General features: G+C 47.3%; 1 pseudogene; it reads left to right on the forward strand.

Annotated features, from left to right (window-relative positions):
* Positions 1–19,268, forward strand: part of LOC125507246 — a 34,371-nt pseudogene extending 15,103 nt beyond the window's left edge.
* Positions 19,269–19,829: the final 561 nt, after the last annotated feature.

A 19,829-nucleotide genomic window follows, 5' to 3' on the forward strand; every position in this document is an offset into this window, starting at 1 on the left:
CACCACTATGTCATCTCGGAGCTCTTCCCCCCTCTCTCAAACTCTCCATCCACCTGGGTCACACATACACATGCATATCTCACTCGCACTTGATAGGCCCATCTAAAACTCTATCTCTCCCCCTCATTCTCTCTCCGTCTCACACGCGCACACACACAATCTCGTGCCCAGCTAGCCAAGTATGATGGTCTCTCACTCAATTGTAGGCACACGCAGTCCCCCCTATATGTATATGACTAGCTAATCTTAGTCTCCATCATAAACATGTGCGTGGTCTATCTCGGTTTCTCTCGGGGCATATTTCTATCGCGCACACACTCCCTCGATCTCCCACCCATATAGTCCCCTCACAATCTCGACGGGATCTCTCTATCACAAACACACCCTCTCTCCCTCCCCATGCGTCCATGCCATCCATGTGTTACAGGGGTGTCTCTCTCCGTTGCAAACAATCACACACTAGCTATCTTCGTGTATCTCCTCGCCTCGCTTTTCCTTCTCGGAGATGCATGTGTGATATGTTCGCATAAGAAACGAAAAACACACACTCTCTCTAATTTATCGTTTGTTTTCACTTTCTCTTTCAGACACATACTCTTTTTGCACACTTACTCATTCTCCTTCACATGCACTTGATCTGTCTCGACTGAGGCACTCTCCTCGGTCCATATCATATAGATTTATTGAAAAGTCAAACATCACAAAGTTTGACCATGTACGTGGAGAAAAAGAATTACATCTAGTACGGCAAACATATACCATTAGATTCACCATGAGATGTAGTATTGTATGATGTATCTTTGGTATTGTAGATATAAATAACATTTGCGTAAACCTGATCAAAGTTTCCAAAGTTTGACTTCTAAAAAATTTACATGCACTGCATTATCGAGCGGATAGAATATATCTTTCCCCCTCTCAGCTATCTGATGCACCACTCAGCCTTATTGGGGCTCCTCAATCTCTCTCAAACTTTATTGGTCAGTTTGGTTCGTGACCTGACCCTCATGCCTTGATGGCCGGTACTGCCTGGTGTGGACATGAGATGTAAAATATTTCTGCTTGGCCAGGCTTGTGTGGTGCTGAAGCGTTTGGTTCATGCCTGGGCCAGGCAAAGCATCAACGTCCCATCAATCAATCAATCCATGCATCAATTATTTAATGCTAATATCCATCCATGTTGCTGTTAGCCTCGTGGCCACACGACCAGGCACGACCAGGCGTTCGAAATCGGTCGCCTGGGCCAGGCTACTTGCAGTGTCTGGAGTTTAGCCAGGCTAATTAAAGTGCAAGTGAACCCAGGCCAGGCGGGCTTTCTTTTTCATAGGGTAGAAACCAAACAAGCATGCATGAAATCTAGCCACAACCCCAGGCCAGGCAAAAGATGCTCAAGACGCAAGCCAAACTGGCCTTATATCTCCCTGGTTCACACATACACATGTCTCGCTCGCGCTATACATATAGACCCATCCAACACTCTCCGCCCTTGTTCTCTCTCCATGTGACACGCACCCCCTTAAGTACCATAATCCCTCAATCCATCATAGGCGCAAGCACTCCCCCCTCCTAAATATGATTATCTCTTACTAGCCAACAGGAACACACGTATTGTCTCCTTCCATCCATACGTCTATCTTGATATCTCTCGGGGCATCTTCTATCGCGCACACACCTTGTCACTCGATCTCCCACCCATGTAGTCCCATCATGATCTCCAGGGGATCTCTCTATGACAAACATACACTCTCTCCTCCCCATGTCTGCATTTTCTCCGTATGTCTCTCTCGACCTCTCTCCCTTGTTTGTCAGACCCCTCTTGGCCACGTGCTAGGGGTCTTGCTCTCTCGGTTCCAAACAACCACACACTATCTCCTCACCTTGCCTCCGTTGTCGAAGATGCATGTGTGATATGCTTGCATAAGACACGCACGCTTTTTCTCTACTTTTATCGTGTGTTGTCCATGTCTCTTTCACACACGCACACACACTTTTTTCACTCACTCTCTCTCTCTTGTTAGGGACTCTGTCACGTCCATAAGCATATGGATGTTTTGAAAAGTCAAACCTCAGAAATGTTTGACTAGGTATATGTGGAGAAAAATATTTACATCTGGAATGATCATTAGATTCATCACAACATGTACTTACTTCATACTATCATTTATCTTTGGTATTGTAGATATAAGTAATTTCTTTATAAACTTGGTCAAAGTTTCAAAAGTTTGACTTAGAAAATGTTGGAACTACATTATCGAACGGAGGGAGTAGCTCTTTCTCTCTCTCTCTGCTATCTCTAACGGGCCTCCCCTCTCACTCGAACTCTCTATACTAACGGATTATACGCTCACTGTGTCAGCGTATAGCTCCATATATTGTTTAGTTGACCGGTCAACCAATCCACATGCTGCCTTGTCAGCTCGTGTTCTGTATCTTCGTGTGCTGGCCCATGTGGCAGTGGGTGAAAATAAGTAAACTAGAGGCCCATCTGACACGCGGTGAAGTAAACAAAGTTGAAACCACTAGGGGCTATGTAGGCCAAAACATGTGCCAAATTCACTTGTGATGCATTTGGCATCGATGCCCCTCCATTGCTCACCTGGTGTCCCAATCTGGATCACCTACTTTGCTCCGGTGCCAAATTAACTCACACAATGAAAAAACACTGCATGGGAGAGAGAGAGGACTGAGGCAGTAAAAAACACTTGTTTGGGAGAGTGAGAGGCTAGTGTAGTTGGTTTGATTGATTTGTTTATACATGTGGGTCTGTGTGCACAGCGGTGCCAACTCTCTCATATCGCGAGAGCGGTGCCAAAATCTTTTGATTTGACATCGATGCGTGTTATGTGGCATACTTTTGCGAAATATGGCATCGGCCACATAGTGGAAGGCAACAAATGCCCAAGCTCTTCACGTGCTCCTAGTTAAATGAGAGGAAACAGAAAGAGAGAGAGAGAGAGGGTGAAAAAATATCACTAGCCAACCAACCCTATCATATGAGCGAATGATATTGGTACCTCTTGATGACACGGCAATCTTATGCAGCCAGCTGCACTAATATGTTCTCTTCTTTTGGAGATAAAAAAGACCTGAAAGTGAAAAATGTGCTACACTATAACAATCTCATCGAATGCCTTGATCTCCATCTTACAGAAATTGTTTTGATCGACTACCGAGGCAGCACATCTGAGATTAAATTGGCCAGGTTCTTTGTTCTGGAGGCAAGTGTGCTCAAGGTAATGAGGTTTGGTGTTCTCGGGCGCAACAATGAATGGCGTGTTGATCACCGCAAGCGTCTAAGCCTAAATGACAAAGTCTCCGCAGAAACTGAATTTGTTTTTGAAACATCAAGTGGCCAGAGACTCGTAAACTTATTTGCCCATTAGTGACTTGTCAGGGCGGTGGATTTTAGTTTGCACGATAATGCTGCATCCACCTAAAGTAACGAAAGTTCTTACGTAAACATCCTACTAATTCCCTCTTCGTAGGTGCAACATTACTCCTAACATTTGTAATATCAGTTTGAAACATGTAATATTGCCGTGTCCTATTCCTGCATTTTCAAAATCCTGCGAATCAAACAGGTCTTGAGTTGGTCATGATGTTGTGCTTCCCATCTTTCACCAATAGCCGTCGGATTTAGATCTGACGCATACAAACCAAGCTTCTCCATTTTTGCAAAAATATGCCCGCACTTGTTCCCTATTTACAAAGAACTCCTTGTCTCTCACAATCAGCCTCATCTCCTCCCCACCACATCTAGGAGTAGAAGGCCGTGGAAAAATCTGGTGCGATGGCCGCTGCCGGAGCCGTCCACCCCCAATCTTGGTGTTCCGTGCAATGCACGGGCATCTACGCACGTGAAATTATGTCGAACAGGGCTAGTTGTAAGCAGGCTAGCTCTACAGCCATGATGATAGTGACTGCAGACGTTGAGGCTGACTATGGTATGCCGAACACGGCGCCTATACTCAGGTGTCATCTCCGGCGCAGGGTCTTGTCACTTCACTGTGAGGAGCAGCACGTAATAATTTGACCAACGGATAGTACAGTGCTAGTACTCCTACTACTACATTGGTAATACTACTACTATTACTAGTAGCACCACCGTTTGGATTTAGGAGTACTACCACGTCCATCTGGATTTTAGTATTTGACTAGCAATATCTAGTAATGCATGTCACCAAAAATGTACTACTCCCTCTGTAAATAAATACATGGTGTTTTATTCCTATCGGCGAGAGAACTTAATGTTTTTTTTGCTACTCCTAACTAGAGTACTAATAGGATTACATGCAATGAACTAAACAGTGCATGTCATGTTTGGTAGTCTCAAGTCATTGAAAGCATGCACGACCAACATCTCTCATTGGTTGATATGTCACGAAATAAGAAACAAGGAGGGAGTTAATGCACCGTGCCTAAGTATTTTGGGATTATTTGGTTTTCGTAAGGTGACTAACACAACATTTTTGTTTACATGCATTAACATTTTATTAGTTAAATCAAAGGTCAAAACTTGGCGCAAAATGCAAAGGGGACCAATAAACCAGTAAACATCAAACTTCTCTCGTTTGGCCCCAACTAGAGGTCCGGTGAGATGACTATACTGCACCGGCACGGAGGGAGACACAGCTTCATTGACTTATGGCAACTGCCTTTGGGTGAATGACACGTGGCCCCAGGGGGTGGCTGGCCCACCTATCATATAGCCAAAGGCAGGCGCAGTAGAGGGCCGAGGAGTAGTACGAAATCCTACGCACCTATGCACGCTAACCAAGGGCTGAGTGACGACTCGAATCGCAAGATCAGTTGACTAGAAGGTACGCTAGACCCATGGAGGCGATGAGCGCGAGCATCAGCCGGCTGTGCCAGATGGTCCTCGACGCCGGCCTGCGGCCCGGCACCGAGGAACGTCTCCAGGTAGTATTGCTTGAGGCCGCCAGGGTGAGGGGCCGCTTGAACGACAGCTTCGTCTCCTTGTTCGACGAGGTCCTCGTCGGTTTCCTCGACAAGTTCACCATCGTCAAGAAGCTTGCGGACGACTTTGACGTAAGACTCCAGCCGACGCACCCAGGCTCTGCGATGCCCTCCACCCTCAACGGCCACTATGGTAACAACCTCTTCGACGCACTGGTGGCCCTGCGACTGCCCGTCGTTGTGCCGTAGAATGTCCACCTCGAGGTCGCGCTCGCCGCGCAGCGCCTGGTGCAACATGACACCATCGACATAATCACCCACGTCTATGCGCAAATCTTCCACAAGGACTACTACATGCAAGAGGAGGACGATAGGACGCTGGCCTTCTTGGAGCGCAGGGCAACCTTGGATGGCACTGTTCAGAAGCACGTTGAGCTCGCCGCCAATGCCACTGCTCCTCACAAGTCGGTTGGTGACCCGGCGCACTTGGGCGTGAGTATCTCGTTGAATGTTGATGGATCCATATGTATTTTTATCTTTCCGTCAAATCCATGTAGTAGTATATGATACTACAGTAATTATCTTACCTTTCGCATCAACTTCATAATTTTCGTACGTACTCCATGCATGAACGGCGCCAGAACCAAACTTCTCATTACTCTAGGAAAAATCGTTATTTTATATTTACCGGTCACGCAATGGAGCAGAACCAAATTTTACAAGTTACGAGTTCAAATGGAAAAGCCTGCCGTGTTCGTGTCGCACCCCCACACGGTTGGTCCGGCACGCCGCTCAAGCGGGAATGCGTGCGGTGTTGCATTTTCACTTACAAGTGGGACCACGGTTGAGCAAACCGACTATCGGCAAACCTCCACCCCACCCACCGCGCGATGGTTGAGAAAACAGGAGGGAGAAGAGATGGCTATAGCATTGACTCCAAGAAAATTGGTGTCGGATGGGACTCGTGTGGGTGGCGTGTGCCGTACTGCGAGACGTGAATGCTAGTTATGGCCCATGCCACCCCACTATATCGAGCCTATATCGAGGTACGTAGAACAAATTTCCTGCAGTCCGTGCTCAGCCCTCCTCTATCTCTCTTCTTAGCCAGCCAGCAAACGCGCGGAGCCCATCGTCTGTTTGCTCACATGCGGCCCCACATGTCAGTGAAAACACAAGATGACCCACTAAACCTGCACATCTTTCACCTCGACGTGCTGGTGATGAAAAACAAATCCAATAAAGATCTTTGGTGCCCGCTTTTGGAGTTACTCAAGAGTAGTAAGATTCTATTTATAGTTTAACCCAAGATGCACATCTCGTGGCTTCCACTACCACTCTATTTTCTTTCATGACACGACTTGGATGTTGGATGTCCCACGTGTCGGCAAAAGGAGGAAGAACCCGACCAAATCTTCGGTTCTGCTCTCGGATTAGACTAGTTATGCTAACTTAAAATTTTTATTGTGTACTCCCTCCGTTCCAAAATACTTGACTTCCATTTGTCCAAAAATGGATGTACCTATATACTAGGACATGTCTAGATACATATATATTTTGACAAATAGAAGGCATGTATTGTGCAACAGATGGAGTAGAATGGATGCAAGTTTTTGTATTGGGAAGAAGAGTACATCCATATATTGATAGAGCGCAATTTAGTAGATGTTCTATCACTTTTAGCTAGCACAGAGGCTAGAGATGAGACTAGTGCACTTGTTGATACTCCTACTAGAATAGAGGCTAGACATGACACCAGATGCGAGGAAGCAACGTCTACTTCTTTACACTCGAAGAAGAAAGAAGCACGCAAGATCGAGCCTCCACAGATCAACAATGAATGCATCGAGAAGGCACTAATCCAACTTACAGGAGTAGTAAAATGTATTCTTATGGTTCTTGTTTTCTTTGGTCTTGCTTTTCTAGTCAAAATTATCTTTGGAGTTCGTGCAAAACAGAGGTGCGTTTGGGGTCGTGCGTTGGAGTTGTCCTTACAAGTGGGACCGCAGTTAAGGAAGCCGACTATCGGCAAACCCCCACCTTGCCCGCCGCACGATGGCTGAAGTTAGAGAAACGACGAGGTTGAAGAGATTGCTCTAGCACGGACTCCAAGAAATAATATGGTGTCAGATGGATGTCGTGGTGGTGGCGTGTGACGTACTCCTGGACGTGAATGCTTGTTCTGGCCCATGCCACCCTACTACTCCTACTACTTACTCCTACTAGTATATAGTATACTAGATCGAGGATTCGAGGTGCTGGTTACGTACAACAAGCACATTAACATATGGCTACAGTAAAAACACCCGCCCGACGCGCGAAGCATGTGAAGCTAGTACAAATTTAGAGAAGCGACTCGAAAGCCATTCATAAATTTAGTAAGTTTATCACATGCATATCATTTTATTACATACAACAGGTCATCAACCCACATCGACAACGAGGATACATTATAAATACTAAAGTTACCACACAAAAAATAACAAGCAGTGAAATGAACTTCAACTCAACCATTCCTTGGCATTGGAAATGCATGCTTGGAACCACAAGTGATTCTCTGGGATGGGCCATCGATTGTCGATCTGGAAACCAACGCAGTTCTGATCATCCAGGCTGAAGCGGCCTACTATATCCCTACTAGGGTAGGGAACCACAGAAATGTCCGAGGTATAGACACAGTTGCTTCTCATAAATGGAACTGTTAACGTTGTGTTAACAGCAGTTGGATCGCCTTTCACCATCATCGGATAGTTTAGTCCAAGGAAGAGCGAGTTTTCTCCAAGACTATCAATTCTGTACCAGGGAGAAGGAGTTGGCGCTAGCACACTAGTATCCATCCCGAATACCATGCAACTGGTGTTGGAATAGGTCCGGAGAGTGAGACCATGGGAGACACCTTCTTCCTTAGTAGTAACATCATCAGTGGGCTCTATACAACACAAGAAGAGGTGATCCATCGGAATTAGTTGCCAGGCGCCACATAGTATATGGGCGCTGCTCGTCCTCATGCTCGTGATCATCACCATTGTCATCTCCCCCTTGGTTATAAAAATTTTCAAGTATAGGTGGTGGGATGTTCATAGGACCTTGGAAACACAAGAAGAAGGTTAATTAGTAAAGGGAAACTTGCTAACCCGCATGCATGTGGATGAAACAATTATAATTACGGTGGAAGACAAACGCACCGAAACTATGAGGATGCCATGCAAAAACAGTGCCACGAGTGGTGGCAGCAAACACAAGGCCCTCGTATTGAATTGCATCACAGTACTCATCCGTGTACAGAAACTGCTTTTTGAGAAATATCCATCGAGTGAAACCATCTAGGACGGCAATAAGCTTGTCAAAGATAGCAATAACATCATAGTTGCTGTAATTCCAAGAGCGGTTGGGAACTCGACAAATTGCTATCTTCCGTAGAATACAGTCACCATGATCGTATTTGAACGTGCGTACATTACCGGTGTGCTCAACCTCTAGGCAGTGTGCTAAGATTTTTGGAAGTGGAACCCGGTGAGGAGTGTACACATTCACAAGTTCCCACTCGCAGTTGGACCCAATGTAAACAACCCAATCTCCATTTGCGCCCGCCCAAGCCTTACCCTCAAGCGATGGCATCTTAACATCATACATATCATTATCAAGCGGCATCAACTTGCACAGGGCGAGGCCTCCGTCGTGCCGGCGCCAGTCATCATCAGGGTCACGGCGAGGAAGATAGGGAGATCAAACCGCTCCTTGACTCTTGGGTTCTTTGTAATGATGTTATTAGTTGAGTCGAGAATGGGCTTGAACGAACCTGCCATGCTAGCCTGGGTGATGACGTCGCACCGATCAATGAGTTCCTCCACCACGTTATGTTTCAGATTGGGGCAATAATAATGGGGTCATTTCTGGCCTGTTCCCTCCATGGAGAAGACGATCGAACAATGGCAGAAGAAAAGGGTGAAGGGCTGAAGGAAAATGGAGGAGGGAGAGGAAGAGCATGCGACAGAGTTCCAAATCGAGAGGGAAAGGCGAAGAGTCGGTGGACGGTTGCGAGTTTGCCACGGTTCACGAAGAGGCGCCCCGGCCTACACGTCTATTCGGAAATACTCCTACTACTCGCCGTCGTCTCACTGATATGTTGGAATGGGACCACATGTCAACAAAACATGGTGTGTAATTTCTCGTGCAAAATGCGATCTGGCCGCGTTGGCCCGAGGTGCCGCATTAGTTATCAACCTTTATTTTTTTAATGGCGTGCCGATCAGTTTTGAAGCACGACTAACTGGTACTGTACACAGAGAAAATATAAACTACTCTACCACTACTCTACCTCCAGTACTAGTAGTATAAAAAAGATATATAGGCTGGAGCTTGAGCGCTTTCTTGCTAAGGGCTGCCCACTTGCTTCTCACACTACCACCCTCTCTCCAGATCTAAAAAAGACGACCCCTCTCTCCCTCCTCACCGGTGGTCACAGATCCGCCGGGGAAGAAAAGGACGTGCATCATTGACGCACTCGTCGGCGGCGAGCGAGGTCACGCACTGATGACAAGGCCGTCCTCTCAGACCTAGCGCCCGCGCGGGATGGCCTCCGTCCCCAAGCTCGCTGCCATAGTGTGTGCGGAGGACGACGACCACGAGCGAAGCCACTTCCCACCGACCCTCAGGTATGCTACCTCTTTTCGAACCATAACCTTGTTCTATTGCCCCATCTGCCACGTCGTTGCATGTGGATCTTTTTCCACTCCACCATCTTCCCAATTTGCTATCCTCTGCTCTGCTGGCCACGTAGACGAAAACCATAATTTGCACTATTAAAGCAAACCCTACTTCATGCAGACTAATCCATGTCTGGGTTGAATAAGGAAAGGAAGGGAGTCTGTACTGTCCAAGAGAGTAGGCATCGAACCTGCATCTAGGTTGAAGGGGAAAATCAGTAGCTAAGGAACGAGTCTCGTGTCTCTTGGTTGAAGAAGGGTAGAAAGGCATGACAACGCAATAGAGAATGACCAGGTCGATCAGTTTGTTGTCCTCGCATAGGAAAAAGGGGCTAAAGAGAGCAAAAATGGGACGTAATCCACATATGCTGCCTGGATATTTGTTGCTCTGGGCAACCATACCTCCCTCACCAATCTGCGTCTGTGGAGGTACATCGTACTGGTGCGCCCACTATCCGAATGGGCCTCCCATGCTCTTATTGCCACTTTTTTTGCTGTTAGTATAACGCCAGCAGTCAAGTCAAGCAATGCTACTGCTAAAGTGATGCCACATTTAACTAATGCCGCTCTCAGTCTAATGCCACCGATAAATTTAAGCAATGCCATTTAATGTCACTAGATTATTTCAGGGTTAGCTGTTGATTGTGGATGTATTAAAGATTTTTCAGCTAAGGCATTCTAATGTTGTTGCATAGCCAGTATATCAACGATGAAACTTGTTACTACCTTAAGATTTTTGCACTGTTAATGCTTATAGATTACATACCTCACTTTCATGAGATAAGTTAATTTTTTTTGTACAGTGTCACCAAAATGCCAAGGCGCTGATGTCATTTTATTTTGGTTAAACTCCACAGACAAGCACCTCCTCCTCCAGTTGTTCTCTTGATTCGTTCGATCAAGTTTTTATGTTTGATCGATTATCAAGATTGGGATAGCAATTTTTAAGGCCCCCCCCCCGAGTTTGAAATGATATTTACCTTGGAGGTACATGGTTTGCAATTTTTTTATAATGTCATTAGTTAATAATGCTAGTTACCTTCAGACTTTTGTATTTGGTTTAATGCTCATGCAGAGCTAGTATACCAATGCTGAAACTTGTTACCTTTACATTTTGTATTGTTAATTCTTATAGAAACCTTCCAGTGCTAGAGTTTATTGAAATCTGTTCAGTAAAACCATTGTACTGTATCCTATAATAAACTAACTACTCTACTGTTGCAATAGCCACTGGATTAGTGTATATTTGTAGTATTCGAATGGTGTTGCATTAGCGTATGGACATAAATAAAGTGTGGAAAGCTTTCCCAGATATGTGCTCAAGAAAACTACTACCTGTTTTTCTAAATACTATACGTTTGGGTACTTTAAATTGAACCGCGAAAACGTCTTATATTAAGGAACAAAGGGTGTAGAGTTCACTCAAATTATCCCGGTAATGCTAGTCACACCTTTGTTAAAATTAATGTTCATTATGTTATCGGAGGGGGTCTGTATGTTTGTCTCTAATGCCTGTCGACTACATACCTGACATCATGATGTAATGTTAAGTCATTTCCTTTTGTATAGTGTCACTGAATTGTCAAGGCGGTGATGGCATTTTATTTTAGTAGAACTGCACAAAATTTGCTTAAAAGAAGAGGAAAGGTCAGGAATGGCTCAGTTTTTCAGAAAAAACTATGTACGCCTTCCTGACATCAGCCGATGTTGCTTTATTTATTCCTTCAAACAGGTTGTTAGAAATAGTCTTGCTACCTTTTCACATTATGAAATTGTAATGCTTATATTTGTGAGTCTATGCTTCAACTAATGCCACTTTTAGAGTAATCACACTTTCAATATCTATGCAAACTGGGATGCTCGATTTTAGTGGAACTGCACAAAAAGTCCAACTGGTTCAACATTAGGAGCATGTTTTTTGCAAACCTTTATATCCAATTGGTGGCACTATGAGCTGTTCATTACGAAGGTACATGGTTTGCTACTATCTTGTTACTCTTTTTGTACTGTCATTAGATAGTAATACTAGTGGTTTGCATGTGAATTTATTGGCAGGGTGGACCTACATTGGAGGTGCAGGACAGGATTCAATGATTGGATGCTCAATTTAGATTGTATTGATTTCACCTCTTCCATCACTTCGAACATGGATATCCTTGGTCTGATGAAGAATAGGCGCTATATTTCTGCTCTAAACCAGCAAATCAATTCAGTATGAAATTGTCCAGGGCAAAACATAACTGTATCAGATTGTCCAGTGCAGAACATGACCGATGCTAAGCGGAAGAGACATGTTTAAACCGAAAATACAAGGTGTGGTATATGTTTACTAGCTGCTTGATATTTGTGCACACAAAGATGTCTGCCCGTTGCTATTTGGCAAAAAAACAAAGTGTCCGCAATTTTGGTTGAACTGCACAAGAGAATAGTATAGTCACTGCATGCAGTGCCATTTGAAAATAGACACAGAAATATTGGATAGTCACTTCATGGACTGCAGAAAAGTAGTACTGTACTATTTATTGGACAACACTAGGTGCTTCATTGCTTTGGTCTGATTATACAATGGGCATCATTTTTCCTAAGTTAAAGTTTGTATTCCGAAAATAGTCTTGCGGTGTGATCGAGAGAAGACCAAATCATATTGCAGTGGATGTTCCTCCATCATGTGTGGTTCATTCTCATGGTTCCAGCTATTGGTGAAACCACTTACATTTGCAAGAGGAATTGTAGACTTCACAAACAAATTTGTCTTTCAGTCTGTACTGAATGTTGGCCAAGAGAAGCATCCATGTTAGTAGGAAGAACAGATGTTTTTTCTAGATCTCTGCTTTTGGAGCTACATATTTGTATATGATTTGTGGATCATTGAGATGCATTAACATGTTGATCTTATGTATGGGAATCGTACTAGTTAGTTTTAGTTGGGACGCGAGATCCGAAGTGGCTGATCTTTGCTTTTGGAGCTACATATTTGTATATGATCTGTGAATCATTGAGATGCATTAACAGTTACTTATTTCTGTTCGCTCAGTGTTTACAAGTTACTGATCGATCACTAGCTAGCCTACAAATGCGCTCCTGGCAGTTTTATTTGCGACACAAGATGCGAAGTGGCAGTTTTTTGAATAAAAATGCCTACCTCTGAACAAACTGACAGGCTACACTATCGATCCTACACGGATGAAAATGCCTACTTCTGAAGAAACTGACAAGCTACACTATCAATCCTACACGGATAAATAGCGGATCACGCACGTACTACCTCCTTTCCGGTTTGCAGAGCTCAATTCAAGAAACGGCCTACTCGATCCTACATGAATAAATAGCGGATCACGCACGTACTAGTACCTCCTTTCCGGTTTGCAGGGCTTAATTCAAACCTCTCACCAACCAAGGTACTCCCTCCGTCCGGGATTTATTAGTCCCATGAGCAAAGCAGCAAGACCAAGGCATGGCAATAATTAACGGCATGCATAAGTTTAAGCCTAATTAATTCCAGCAATTAAAGTGGCTGCATGCGTGCCCTCAGCTGCAACTCGTTGCATGCTTCTTCGCGTACTGCCTGTGAGCGATTCTGAGTGCCTGCATGCAGTCGACCGTAATTAAGGCAGCTAACTGATGCGAAAAAAGATACACTTTAAATCCATGGAATCATTATTGACAAGCAGGGAGATGATTCGATTGCACTCGTTTGACCGCCATGCTGGCGTGCGACCCAGACGGGCGGGACGACACAGTCATAATTTCAGTTTCTCTAGTTTTCCACGGCAAGCTGGCGCGCTAAGCCATTATGCATTGAATTCTGATGACCGTCGCGCTACCTTCCGCCTATAAGTATTGTTTCCCGGCCTTCTCAGGTGCCACCGTGACCCAACTCGCCATATCCTCGTAAGCCCCCACCGGCCCGACATCGCTCGCCACGTCCGCCATGCCCCCGCCCGTCCGCGGTAGGCGACGCCGGAGGCGGTCACCCCCGGAACTAGTGTCTGGGTTTTCATCGGAAGGCAGACGGAGGGAGGAGGCATTCTATCTGTCTTTAGATGGCAATGCGGAGATTGAGGAGTTGTTGGAGCACGACTGCATGACGGAGGAGCGGTAGTTATTGGAGCGCGACCGCCTAGCGGAGGAGCAGCGTATCGCCGATTTGCGCCGCTAGCAGGACATGGAGCAGCAGCGCACCGACGCTCTGAGTCGCGAGCAGAGCGCCCGCAACTGGGCCGACTACGTGGAGGCCGGCGCCCGGCAAATAGCCCTGGAGGCTGTCGGGCATGCACGCGTTCACGACGCTGATTTTTACTACCAGCTCGTCAAGTGGGTTTCCCGCTTGGAAGCCGAAGCTTCGGTGGACCACGCCGGCATGGAAAGGGCCAACGCGCGCGAGCAACGCGCCCTATCGCACCTCTGGCAAGTCCAAGGCGAGGCAGAGGACGCCGGTGCCGGTGTTTAGCATGGACAGCAGATGGCGGCCGGCATCGTCTAGTTAGCTAAGAGTAAGTTAGTACTTGTACGCTACTAGAGTGTTAGTGGGAGTAGATAGTTAACTTGGCTATGATGGTTGTCAACATGGAAGTTCAGTACTCTATATGTGGATCAGACCTGTTACTTTGCTCTGAATGTTGAACTTTCCATTTGAATGTATGGAATGGGCTGTTATTTTTTTAAATGGGTTGTATTTGTCCTCCACGGTTTAGAGGCTGACTTGTGGGCCTAGCAAGTTGACGCGTACACAATCAGGAGATGATTGTACGTGGAGAGGATGACAGCAGGGACCCGCCAAGGTCATGGAAGTATGCAAGAAAGTGCCTCCTTATTTCAAGCCAATAAAAAAATGGCTCCTCCTAGTGGATTTCTGATATCTGGGTCCCATGCCATTGTCAACGTAGTCAATAAACGAGAGAATTGCACAATGAGCGGCTGACACCAAGGACCCAGCAGCTCGCCCAGTTATTTTTGTTTTGGGTTAATTTTATAAATGCCACTCCAAATCTGGAGTATCCGAGAAATACCACTGCAATTTCTAAACTTTGAAAAATGCCATTTCATGCCATTTCTAGTGGCATTTTTCGAAGTCTAGAGTGGCGTTTTTCAAAGTTTGCAAACTGCAGTGGCATTTTTCAATGTTTGCAAAAATTACAGTGGCATTTTTATGAATCACCATAATTGGAGTGGAATTTATCTAATTTGTTTTTGAGACGGAAGCAGGGTGTCAACTGGGCTGTGCGGGACACTCTGGCCTGTCTAGACAGCCTTTTCTTTTATGTTTACCACAGACCAGCCCAGTAGTTTTTTTTCTTTCTGAAAATGGCTAGCCCAGTTCTTTTGTGATTCGTCAAGTAAGTCGCTTTGTCAAGCCTGTTGGGCTGCAAATCTTTCAAGACGAGGAGAGCTTCATTCGGCTGGCCGAGAAAATGGCCTATCAGTAATGAGAAATGGGCTGTACATTTTTAAAACACATCAAACCGGCAATTATTTTCAAATATCTTTTTTTCATTTCAAGATTTTAAATTGCATTGATTTTTATGCGTGGACAATTTATTGGATTTTATATTGAAATACATTTATTTTTAAAATCAGTCTGAATGGGACTCGAAATTTCGGGATTAAAAACAGTTCAGACCGCACCGACATATGCAAAATTTCGTATATTTTTTTAACCGTGGCCACAATATGGGCTGTAATGCTAACATAAAGAATATGGGCTCCAAAAAACCCGTAAGAATTAGAAAATGGGCTGTAAATTATTTGAAATAATGGCAGATGGGCTGTATGCTGTTTTCCACAGATTTGAGGCTTTCCACAGATGGCATGTATACTGTTGGATGTCCATCCAACGGCCGTCGTGCTTCTTCAATCTCTGCTCTTCCTGCTCCAGCCGCTCAAACAAGCGCCGGTGGGACTGCCTGCTCCCTCCTCCCCGCGGCCGGCTGTGCTGCCACGCAGGCCTCACCGCCCCACCGTACTCCCATTACTGGCCTAGCCATCCCTCTACTCACCCACACCTGCTGTTATTCTCTGGCGACGACAGATGAACAAGTAAACCCTCGTACAGTCGTACTCCCCTCCGCGTGGGAAACAAAACAACGGCCGAGTCTTCCCAGCCTCCGTGTCGTTCCCTTCCTAGGCCTCACCGTCGTCCACCGCCCTGGTGCTCTCGGCGTGGCGTGGTCAGCGTGGTCAATGACGGACATGCATCTGAAGTGGACTGTACGTGAAGAGGCCGACAGCTGGGTCCACGGCCGCACGCAAGGAAATGCCTCCTTATTACACGCAAAATAATGATTTCCTCCACCTGACATCTGGGACCCACCGAAACGGCCTCTGTATTTCGCGAAAAAACGTTACCGCCGCTGATAGCTCGGACCCACCAGCTATATCTTCGCACGCAAGGAAGTGCTTCCTTATTACGCACAAAAAAATGAATACTCCCCCTGCTAGTTGGGACCCAGTATAGTGGCCCTAATAAGTTGACGGGGACGAAGGGCTTTGTCAACTTAGTCAATATGCATGATTCTAGCTCGACTAACCATACGATGTCCATCCAACGGCCGTAGTGCTTCTTCAACCTCTGGTCTTCTTGCTCCAGCCGCCCAAAGCAGCGCCGGTCGTGCCGCCTGCTCCTGCCTCCCGTGGCCGGCTGTGCTGCCGCGGAGGCCTCACCATCCCCATACTACTCCCACCGCAGGCCAGGCCATCCCTCCACTCCACTCACCCACACCCCCTGTTATTCTGCGGCGATGGCAGCGCAGCCGAACCAGTGAACCCTTGTACTCCTCTCCGCGTGGGCATCCACTACCGCGTCTTCCCTGGCTCTGCGTCGTCCCCTTCCTAGGCCTCGCCGTCGTCCACCGCCGTGGTGCTATCAGCGCGGCGTGGTCAATGTGCTCAATGACCGAATTCCATCGGAAGAATACTATACGTGGAGAGGCTGACAACTGGGTCCACGACATCCGCAAGGAAGTGCCTCCTTATTACGCGGAAAATAATTATTCCTCCACCTGACAGCAGGGACCCACCGGACGCCCACCAGTATATCGCTAAAAAAAGTTTGCCCCTGACTGCTGGGACCCACCCGACGGGCCACCGTATTTCGCCAAAAAAATGTTCCCCCTGCTGTCAGCTCGGACCCACCGGAAGTGCCTCCTTATTACGCACAAAAAAATGAATACCCCCCTGCTAGCTGGGACCCACCTTGGTGGAAGGCTGACTTGTGGGCCTACTAAGTTGACGGGGACAGAGAGCTTTGTCAACTTAGTCAATATGCACGATTCTAGCTCCAGTGACCGTACGATGTCCATCCAATGACCGTAGTGCTTCTTCAACCTCTGGTCTTCTTGCTTCAGCCGCCCAAAGCAGCGCCGGTCGTGCCGCCTGCTCCTGCCTCCCGTGGTCGGCTGTGCTGCCGTGGAGGCCTCACCGCCCCCATACTACTCCCACCGCTGGCCAGGCCATCCCTCCACTCCACTCACCCACACCCACTGTTATTCTGTGGCGACGACAGCGCGGCCGAACCAGTGAACCCTCATACTCCTCTACGCGTGGGCATCCACTACCGCGTCTTCCCCGGCTCCGCGTCGTCCCCTTCCTAGGCCCCGACGTCGTCCACCGCCCTGGTGCTCTCGGCGCGGCGTGGTCAACATGGTCAAGGAACGGCTTCCATCGGACGTGGACTATACGTGGAGAGCCTGACAGCTGGGTCCACGGCTGCAGCAAGGAAGTGCCTCCTTATTACGTGCAAAATAATTATTCCTCCACCTGACAGCGGGGACCCACCGGACGGGCCACCGTATTTCGCCCCCCTGACTGCTGGGACCCACAAGCTACATCTTCGCACGCAAGGAAGTGCCTGACAGTCGGGACCCACCTGGTCGAAGCATACATAGCGTTGTCATTCTGGTCGCGAATGTGTACGTACATATATACTGGTCGATGTGGAGGCGCGCACGTGTCGTAGTAGAGGCGCGCACGTAGCATGTACACGTACGTACAGCGGCCAGGGTGCAAGAAAGACAATACAGCCACGTATGTGTACATACAGGCGGGGTCTCAAACACCTACTCGCGCCTACGTACGGCCAGGGCTCGTGTACATGGCTGGGTCGGAACAAAGAAACATCATCGTCGTCGTGTTCATGGGGAGGCAACGGAATGCGTCGTGTTCATGGGGAGGCAACGGAATGCGTAGTGTTCATCGGGAGGGCTTGGACGGAACAAGCGATGGAAATGAGGCCTGGCGTATCGCAGAACGGAGGAAACGGCCTTGTGTTCGACCGGCCACGTTCGAAACGGGATCCTGTTGATCGGGAGGGGTCTGGCGTACAGCAAAACGGAGGAAACGGACCTCCTATGGTCGAAACGGGGGTCCTGTTCATCGGGAGGGGTGTGGCGTACCGCAAAATGGAGGAAACGGACTTGTGTTGGAGTGCTACGGTCGAAACGGGGGTCCTGTTCATCAGGAGGGGTGTGGCTTACTGCAAAACGGAACTCCAAGGGATACTGTTCATCTCCACCGTCGACCCCCTCCTGCCTCCACGAGCTATTGTTCATCCACCGTCGATCTCCTCCACCCTCCACCTGCGACTGTTCATCCACAGGCTCCTGTTCATCCAGCATCCACCGCGTGCTACTCCACCGGCTACTGTTCAACCAGCCCTCTCCATGGGCTCCTGTTCAACCACCCCTCCACGGGCTACTGTTCATCCTGCCCTCCACAGGGTGGTCCTGTTCATCCAGCCCTCCACGGGGTCCTGTTCATCCAGCCCCAACCGGCTCGATCGATCGGGGTCCTGTTCATCCAGAGGCAACACCACGGGGTCCTGTTCATCCACCCCCACCGGGAACTGTTCATCCGAAGCCCCCCACAACGCTCACTGTTCATCCAGAGGCAGCATTGATTGGCTTCAGTTAGCAGCAGTAGCGAACGAATGGCTCGATCGGGTTCAGTTAACAGCCATCGATCGATCGCTCGGGTTCAGTAACGCGTAGCCTGCAGTGCAATCGCTCGGGTTCAGTTAGAGCCCAACGCCTCGCTCGGGTTCAGTTAGAGCCAACGCCTCGCACACACGCGCGTACGTGTATGAGAGAAGCGCGCATCACTCGGCCCCCGACCTCCCACCGTAACCGGGAACTCCCCGAAATTTTCCTCCCCTCGCTTCTACCACCTTTTTTTCCGTCATGGACGGCCCAAAGATGTCATGCAGCTGCGTCTCTGGCCCGCCCAGGACGAAAAGCCCATTTTCTGTCATGATTTTTTGTCATAGAAGTAGGAGCCCACCACATCTATGATGATACCGGGTTTTGTCACAATTAGCGTCATAGAAGTGTCATATGTATGCCAGAAATTTTTTTCGTTCGGCCCAAAATGTCACGGATTTGTCTTTTTTTGTAGTGTATCGCCGTGTCGGTCGTCTGCATCAGAGCAGGGTCATCCCCACTGCCACACTATGTGGCCAAGTTGTGGGCGAATGGCCTGCCGGGGGAGCTCAAAGGTAGGACCGACACCGTCAATGTGCAAATGGAGGTGACAAGCAGCAAGGATCCCGGCGACATCGCCGTGCACGAGCTGACCTTTTTCACAGTTCAGCCCAAGGTGCTGGTCGGGGCTAAGCTGGTGTCCCTCCACATTCAGATTGACAATCTCATGTCCTAAATGATTCTACAGTGCCTTCTGTTTATCTTAGTAATATGCTAATATAGGGGTTAGCTTGGTCTACTTTAGCATAAGAGATGGTGGTCTTTGGTGGCGATGCAACAATTACTTCGACACCAGATCAGCAGTTAAAGTAATTTTCAACAGTCGAACGGATATTTTGTGTCTGTTGGATATAAACATCCTTTGAGTAAGAAGTATAACAGCTTATAAGAAGTAAGTATAACATCTTATATGCTTGTTTGTTCAGGAAGTGTTGCATATTTGTGCGAGTTGACGCGACACATCAAAGTAGTAGTACACCCTCCGATCCTAATTTCTCTGCGCATAAGGCTGGTCATAGTGGGAGTAACATAGGTGATAACATCACACTTATTTAGACAAAATAGATGATGTGGCATGTAATTAATGAAGAAAGAGAGGCATGTGGTAACATAGCTAGTTACGGTAACATCACACATATAAAAACATATGAGTCTACAACCTAATAAATGGAGTGATGCATGACACAGCACATATGTTACTACCCACTATGGAGGTAGTAACATAGACTAGTAACAT

This window comes from Triticum urartu, chromosome 5 (assembly GCF_003073215.2).
Source record: "Triticum urartu cultivar G1812 chromosome 5, Tu2.1, whole genome shotgun sequence".
Taxonomy (NCBI): domain Eukaryota; kingdom Viridiplantae; phylum Streptophyta; class Magnoliopsida; order Poales; family Poaceae; genus Triticum; species Triticum urartu.